Source organism: Talpa europaea, assembly GCF_964194135.1.
Source record: "Talpa europaea genome assembly, chromosome: X".
NCBI lineage: Eukaryota > Metazoa > Chordata > Mammalia > Eulipotyphla > Talpidae > Talpa > Talpa europaea.
In genome coordinates this window covers 53,859,852-53,869,159 of record NC_140081.1, presented here as the reverse complement: position 1 = coordinate 53,869,159, position 9,308 = coordinate 53,859,852, and positions in this window count along the sequence as shown.

The following is a 9,308-nucleotide window of genomic DNA, read 5'->3' as shown; positions in this document are numbered from 1 at the left end:
CTCTGGCTCTGGTGAGGTCTCTCACCCTGCCGCACTTCTGACTGTACCCAGTGCTTGTATAAATAAATAAATAATTCTAAAAAAAAACCAAACACTTGGAATTAGTATGTTTGCATTCTTCAGGTATATACCTGGGGTAAAATTAATGGATGGTATGGCAGACAATATTTTCTAAAATTTTGTCAAACCTCCAGACTCTTTTTCATAAGTGCTGTACCAATTTACATTCTCACAAACAGTGTACAAGAGTTCTTTTCTACTCACATCATTGACAACATTTGTTGTTCCTGTTCTTTTTTTTTTTAAATTTATTGAAGTGCCACATTACATCATTGTTAGTATTTTGAAGTATAGGATCTCTGCTTTCAGGTATACTCAACTTAGCACACCCACCACCAAAGTACCCATTGTCCTCTACCATATTCCACAGAGCTATCTCCTCACTCTGTTATCATTTCTCCTTCTTCTTCTCCCCCTATGGATACCTCAGTTTTATGGTCAAATTTCAAGTGTAGATTTTAAAGTTTGTCTTTATTTGGTTTTTCCATATTCCACATATAAGTGACAAAATTTAGCTTTCTGTTTCTGGCTTATTTTGCTTAGCATAATCCCTCCCAGCTGCATCCATGCTGTTGCAAATGGCATGAGTTTATCTTTTTAGATTGCTGAGTAGTATTCCATTGTGTATTTGAATTGCATCTTCTTGATCTACTCAACTGTTTTCAGACAGAGTGTTTCATAGCTTGATTATTGTAAATAGTACTGCAATAAATATGGGAGTGCAAGTTTTCTTTCAAATTAATGCTTTTGTATTTTTCAGGTAGATACCTAGAAGTGGAATTGCTGCATTGTATGGCAGATCAATTTTTAATCTTTTGTGAAACCTCCATACTGTTTTCCATAAAGGCTGGACTAGTCTACATTTCCACCAACAATGACTATAAGGACAGGCCATCTGGCAAACATGATTGAGAGAACACTATGCCACCTCTCCTTTCCCTCTTCCCACATTACCTCCAGAAAGACCACTCCATCTGTTCTCAACTTCCTGGACCTCCATGGGCTCTGTGAATGTGGTCATGTCCTAGACCAGTGCTTTGTCAGTCTCTCCTATGCAGAGACCAAGATCTAGACACTTCCAAAACTAATGTACCATGTATGTGAGCAAAGGAGCCCTTCTGATAGGCCAACCTCTTCTACTCTGGTTTTTGAGTGTCACTGCTCAAAGAACATAAGAAAGTTCCTTTTTCTTCACACTCTTGCCAGCACTTGTTTCTGGTTGATACGGGCCATTGTCACAGATGCGAGATGGCATCTCATTGTAGTTTTTGTATGCATTTCTTTGATGATAGGTGATGATGAGGACTTTTTCATGTACCTATTGGCCATTTGTATGTTTTCTTGGGGAAAGTGTCTATTTGCCTCTTTCACCCAATTAAAAAAATGGGCAGAGGGCCTCCCCTGGTGGCACAGCGGTTGAGCGCTGGGCTGCGAGGCTGCCCGCAGCCTCTGCAGCACCCATTGGTTCCCCAGCCACAGGCGAGGGTCCGACCAAAAAAAAAAAAAAAGGGCAGAACTAAAATATTTTACTATAATTTTCTTATTTTTTTAAAGATTTATTTATTTATTTTATACAAGCACTGGGTACAGTCGGAAGGTTTGGAGGGTGAGAGAATCCACCAGAGCCAGAGTGGGGAGCAGAACAGGCAGACTGATGAAATACACTGCTGAGGGGAGCAGCATGCAGGGCAGGAGAGGTCTGCACGCCCTGTGGGACCCACGCCCAGCGGGGGGATCGAACCGGAGCTGCAGAGGCTGTGGGTAGCTTTGCAGCCCCGTGCTCAACTGCTGCGCCACTGGCGAGGCCCTTTACTATAATTTTCATTGCCATCATTCATGCTCACAGAAATATTAGTCAAATAAGTGTGAATAATTGAAGTGAGTATGCTAAATTTTATGAGTAGATAACAATGTCAAACTGAATTTTATTTTATTTTATTTTATTCTTTTAAGATTCATCCATCCATACATACAAGAACTGGGGCACAGGCCAGAGATGCGGGTGCAGGGAATAGGAATCAACAGGCAGAGTGGGGAACAGAACAGGCAGACTGACTGAAACACACTGGTGAGGGGAGCAGTGGGCCAGACAGCAGAAGTCTGCCTCGCCATGTGGCTGGCTGGCCAGCTGGTTATGAGACTCATGCTGCAGAGGCTGTGGATCACCCCATAGTGCGGTTCTTAACCCCTTGTGCCACCAGGGAGGCCCCAAACTGAATTTAAACAATTAATTCATGTATATGTATACAGAACCAAGAAAAGTAATCACCTAAAGAACAGAGGTATTATGCAAAGGGTTAATGACTCAGAGATTTTTAGGAATGTGAGCTAGGGCTCTGTATTAAATCTTGCTTCATTCTTCATTACTTAACGACTGACTGGAAAGTATTAGAAACCATACTTAGAGAATTTTGGAGGTAATTGGCACATTTTACAAGAGTTAAAATTCAACAGTTTTGAATGTTAAATGGTACTACAAAAGTCACCTAAATTAATACAGATAATTCCTCTATGTCATTTCCAAACAATGATTCTTTAGTCTTTACTGGGACACTTCTACTGGTAAGGAGCTCATCACGTGAACCTATACTCCTAAATCATACACAATATTGAAACCAAGGGTACCTCAATAAAATATAAATACTCAAAAAAAAAAAAAAACAGCTCATTCCACTTTGGCACATTTTTTTTTTTTTTTAGGAAACTTGTTATTGAACCAAATTCTTCAAGTTTCTAGTCTGACAAAGCTATTTTAGTTTCCATATGATATTTCTTTAAATATCTGAAAAGAATATCCTGTGCCACCTTATTTTTTTTTATTTTTCAATCTTAATATCCTCAGTTATTTCTTCTGTTTGTCATTGAAGTGTTTTTTAAGATAACTCACTGTGATCATTTGTTTTGCTGCCATAAGAAAGCATCATATACTGGGTAGATATAGTAACACTATTTTTTTTCTCTTACTCACAGACAGAAGTTTTGATCAGAGTTCCAATATGACCTGCTGTTAAGTCCTTTTCCTGACTTCTGCAGATGGCTTCCTCACTGTGTCCTCACATGATAGAGGGAGAGGGAAAATATTTTCCTCATAAATTCTATTTTATTAGGGGCCCACCCTTATGATCTCACAAAACCATAATTCCCTTCTTAAGATCCTATCTTCACATATTGTCACAGTGGGTTTTTGGACTTCAATATATATATTTTTGGGGAAGGATCCATGCAATTAGCACTCTGGAGTTATCAAGTTAGTCTTAAAATATAGTGGACTATATTTTAATTCAGATGAGATATGAAAAGTGTAATGCATGAAATTATTGCCCTTTTGAACAATAAACCATACTTTTGTTAGTGTGACCTAAGACCATATTCTATTTTCAATAGCTATTTACGTAGGATACATATATAAATGTCTAATGAAGCAAATAACAATCTTATCACTCACATTTAGCATTAAGGTAGTTTTCTCCACATTTTTTCTTTGTTTTTAAATATTTGTAATTTTGATACTATTTTATGTGCTATTTTTCAAACTTAACATTTTTTTTACAAATTCTTTATGTTATTACAAACTCTTTCTACATATTTTTTATAGGTTTCATACTGTTTTACCCTAAGGATGTAGCATCATTTATATAAGTATTCTTTTGTTTACTTTTCAAATACTATAATAGTGTAATTTATGTTTGAACCAAAATTTACTTGTAAGACATTTTATGATTGGTTTGTTCTTAATTTCAGACAATATGTAAACATATAACTTGATTTTATCCCAAATGCTAGTTATCCTTCTTAGGATTGTGTGATTTACAAATCAAAGATCCTTCTGTATCTTGGTCTACATAAAAAAAAAAAAAAACTGAAAAAAATAAGGTCTGAGGCAGAGTCAAGGTTTTTCCTTTTGAGATTTCTGTTCAGGTTTACAAAGATTCATTAACCAGCACTCTCTAGAAAAATGTGCATATCAAATTATGATTCCATTATGACTCAGCAAAATTTTTACTTGTGGTGTTTAGGATGTGAAACATATGGGATTTTTTTTTAAGATTTATTTATTTTTTATTTATACAAGCACTGGGTACAGTCAGAAGTGCGGGAGGGCGAGAGAGAATTCACCAGAGCCAGAGGGGAGAGCAGAGCAGGCAGACCAAGGAAGTACACTGCTGAGGGGAGCAGCGGATGGCAGGAGAGGTCTGCGCACCAAGTGGGACCCTTGCCTGGTGGCTGTGGGCAGCTTCACAACCCAGCGCTCACCCCCTGCGCCACCGGGGAGGCCCGAAACATGGGATTTTTTTTAATTAATTATTTATTTATTTGAAAGATTTATTTATTTATACAAGCACTGGGTACAGTCAGAAGCGCAGGAGCGTGAGAGAATTCACCAGAGCCAGAGCGGGGAGCAGAACAGGCAGAAGGACCTAAGTACACTGCTGAGGGGAGCAGCGGGCGGCAGGAGAGCTCTGCGCGCCATGTGGGACCCTCGCCCGGCGGCCGGGGATCAAACTGGCACTGCAGAGGCTGCGGGCATCTTCGCAGCCCAGTGCTCAACCACTGTGCCACCAGGGAGGCCCCCGAAACATGGGATTTTTAAAGCCACAACCACCTAAGATGATTATGCAGTTCAGGCCTGTACCATGAATTTTTAAATAACTTGTGACATTATAGTGTGCGGTAGTCCTATTTAATAATCCCACCAGAAAAAGAAATGGGACTGATTTAAAAATATATTGAAGTAACATTGGTTTATAATATTATATAAGTTTTAGTTATATGATATTATAAATCAATATCTGTATATATTATTGTTACAGGGCAGGGAGAGGGGCAGCCCAAACCCCGCAAACCTGCCTATTCTAAATGGTTTCTGCCATCTGCCACATCAACACAAAACATATGAGACTTTAATGGGTAGGAACTTTAATACAATTTAGAAACAATACAGGAAAGGCAAAGAATTTAATTTCTAAATCAAGTACCCGAAGTTACCTGTCCCCTCGTGGGTAAAACTCCATCCAAATGGGATTGGCGCAGAGCAAGGCCCCAAAGCCTGCCACAAGTCCAAAGCATCTTCCAGTGGGGACCCACAGAAAAGGGTCAGAAACACCCAGACAAGCCTGGAAGGAAAAGAGCAAAATCAAAACCAAGATAAAAGCTGCCATTGTCACCTCCCCATGGGTCTCACCCACATCTGTGTCACCCAGTCCACGACCAAAAGGCAAGCTCAGTTTCTTCACATGTCTCTTGGCCCCATGTGCTTCCTCCAGGTCTCCTTCTGGATCTCCATCCTGCTTCCTTTCTTTCTCAGTCTCCTCTGCATCCTCTTTAATTCTTGCTCAGCTCCACCTTCCCTTGGGTGGGGCAGGGAACCTGCAATCTCCCGCTTTCCTGGGGACCACCCTGCTACATTATGACCACCACTAAAAGTCTAGTTTCAGTTCTCACCTTAAAATTGACCATTTTTTATCTGATTTACCTCTTTTCCCCTTTCCATTCCAGTACAAATTTGTGTTCATAAAAAAAATAAATAAATAAAAGAAATGGGATTCATTTACTATGACTTGCTTTGGCAAATATATGACGACTTCCAGCTATCATTCCTTAATTTTTTAAGCTCTCACAAAATTATAATAATCTAAGAATTTCATTGTACATTAGTGTAAAACTTGTTGTCTACAGTTACTAGAATCAATTTTTATTCTAGAGAGTCAGTTGTTATCTACCATTTGGCTAGCTCTTGCTTATAACAATATACTTATAGAAGTATAATATTACATTTCTAATCAACAACAATATTTTGGAAAAAAATCTGCAAGAATAACTGACTCCTCCAGTCAAGATGTGTCAAGTCTGAATAGAAATATGGGAGAGTGGGTTTAGATTAGACCAGATAAATTTTAAGATATCAAATACTCTGTTTCTTTAAATAAATCTTTCTGACTTAATTCAGGTAACATTATCTCTTGCAACTCTATCCATGTTGCTGTAAATAAGAAAAAAGAAGGAAGGAAGTGCAATGAATTATGGTGATGGACTATGGATTATTTGATGGCACATACCCTAAGGTGGTGAAATCTGATGGTGAAAATCTGAATGTTACCACAATTAAAATAATATTTTATTATTAAAATTGAATTTTAAGGATTTTGTCTTTATGAATCCTTTTAAGTTGACAAATTAAACCTTCATCAAAAATAAATTATTTTGACAAATCCACTGTTTTAAAACAATAAAAAATAGATGTAAAATTCAAATTATGATAAATTATATTGCTTAAAGATTCCAAATATTTTTTGAAAGCAGTTAAAATGTTTTTTTCTTTATAAAATGTTTTACTTCAGGGCCTCCCCGGTGGCGCAGCGGTTGAGCGCTGGGTTGCAAAGCTGCCCGCAGCCTCTGCGGTGCCGGTTCGATCCCCGGCTGCTCCCTGGCCACCGAAGGAGGGTCCCACATGGCGCGCAGACCTCTCCTGCCACCTGTTGCTCCCCTCAGCAGTGTACTTCGGTCCTTCTGCCTGCTCTGCTCCCCGCTCTGGCTCTGGTGAATTCTCTCACCCTCCCGCGCTTCTGACTGTACCCAGTGCATGTATAAACAAAAAAAAACCGAACAAACAAATAAATAAATAAAAATAAAACATGCCTCTATTAAAAAAATAAAAAAATAAAATGTTTTACTTCAAATTGTGAAACCATTATAACATATAGAAAAATGTGAAAAGAAATATTACACAAAACTGTTCACCACCAACAAAAAGTAAATCTCAAAATTGTGTTACACTTACTAATTTTTGGTAGTATTATTTTTTATTGAGGTAACTGTTTACAGTGCTATGTACCATTTAAGCATATAAGTTCAAATATCTTCAGATATATCTTACCATAACACACCTATCACCAAAGCACACATAATCCCCCACCATGTCCACTGGGTGCCCTCTGCTATCCTTCAGTATCCCTACCATCTACCTCTAGTAGCCACAATTCTATAGTCAGATTTCTAGGTATGTTTTGATTGAGTTTTTTTCTGTTACCTTTTTTAAATTTCAAATATGATTGAAAGTATCTGGTATTTGTTTTACACCTTATGAATTATCTTGATAAGTATAAGCCTCCCTACATGTTGTTGCAAATGGAAAAATTTCATCTTATTTTATAGTTAAGTAGTATTACATTGTGTATATATAAAATATATTTATTCACTCAACTGTCCATTGATACTTATATTGTTTCATAGATTGGCTACTGTAGATAGTGCAACAATGAACAGTCATGCATATAACACTTCAAATTAGTGTTTTTTTTATTTATTTATTTATTTATTTATATTTTTTTACATTTTACAAGGACAGGTTTATTAAGAAAATGAGAAAGAAAAACGAAGTACCTTCATAGTCACAGGTGGTCAGGAAGATGCAATAGTGTTTTTTTTTTTTTTTAATGCATTGGGTAGATAAGTAGGAGTGAAATTGATGGATCCTATGGTAGGTATATACATAACTTTTTGAGAAATCTCTATACTGTTTTCCATAGGTATTGTAATTGTCTAATTTCCCATCAACAATGCACAAGTGTTCCTTTTTTTCCATATCCTTGGGAACACTTGTTTCTAGTCTTTTTGATATGGGCCATTCCTACAGATGTCAGGTAGTATCTCATTGTGGTTATGAGTTGCATTTCCCTAGTGATAAAGGGTGATGAACCTTTTTTCCTGTACCTGTTGGCCATTTGCATGTATTCTTTGGTTAAGTGCTTATTTAGCTCCTCTAATTTTTTTTTGATTTTTTGATTATTTGTTTTATTTTTGTTGAATTGCATGAGTTATTTATAGATATTTTATATCAATTGCTTTTCAGGTGTATATTCAAAGTATTTTAAAATTGAAACTGTCAGACAAATCTTGTAAGATTTTCCTTCAGATATGAGAAATAAACAAAGGCCTTACTAGGCAAAAAACAGAAATGATGGCTATTGGAAATATTAGACTTCCCCTTCAAGAAAGATTGAAGGAAGTGCTTCTAGGGAAATCAAAACAAAGATTAGTCACAAGAAATTAAATAAGGAAATAAATAGACAGAATAGACTATAAAGACAAAAATGACAATGTTGAATCCTCATATATCAATAATCACTGTAAGTGTAAATGAGCTGAACTTAGCAATCAGAAAACAAAGAGGCTGGTTGGATCAGAAAAAAAAAAATCCAATGTTCTGTTGCCTCTAGGAGACCCATCTGATCTCTAATGATAAATACAGACTGAAAGTAAATGTTTGGAAAACAATCCTACAATCCTACAGGCCAACAGGAGCCAAAAGACAGTGGCAGCTATGCTTATATCAGACAAAATGAAATTCCATTTCAAAATGTAACTAGAGACAAGGATGGGCATTATATAATGAATAAACAATCAATAATTTTGAAGGAGCACAAAATACGACAATTATTAACAAACCTTAAAGTAGACATTGGCCACACCACAATAGTGGTTGCAGTTATAAATATCTCACTTACATCAATGAGCAGATCAATCACACAGAAAATCAACAAGGAAACACTAGCCTTAGCTGAGGTATTAGAACATATGGGCCTAATAGACATTAATAGGGCACTCCACAACAAAACAAAACAAAATACAAACAAAAAACACATCAAACAAACAAAAAACTAAGTGTACTATCTTCTGAAGTGTATTTGGAACATTCTCCACGGTAGACAACATATTGTGCAACAAAACAACTATCAATAAATCTATGAAGATTAAAATAATATCTTTTCTGATTACATTGATATCAAACTAGAAACCAACCACAAAAAGGAAGGAGGAGAATCCCCTAAAATGTGGAGAGAGAACCATACACTACTGAATACTGTTGGGGAAATTAAAAAAGTAATTAAAAAAATGTGGAGACAAACAGAATGAAGGCGGGATTCATTAGATCCTATGGCAGAGAGCAAAAGCAGTTCTACAAGGGAAGTATACAGCAGTATAGACCCATAACAAGAAATAAGAGTTCAAATAAATAAAATAACCTTACCTGTTAAGGCAGTGGATAAAGAAAAAAATAAATAAAACTAAAAGTCTGTAGATGGAAGGAAAAAATACAATTACAACAGAAATACATGAAATTCAATTTAAAAAGAAAGTCCAAAATATCAATGAAGTATAAAACTTACTCATTGAAAAAATAAAATATTTAAAGCCTAGTCTCAGTAAGAAATAAGGGAGATAATTCTAATAAATTTAATCAGAAGTAA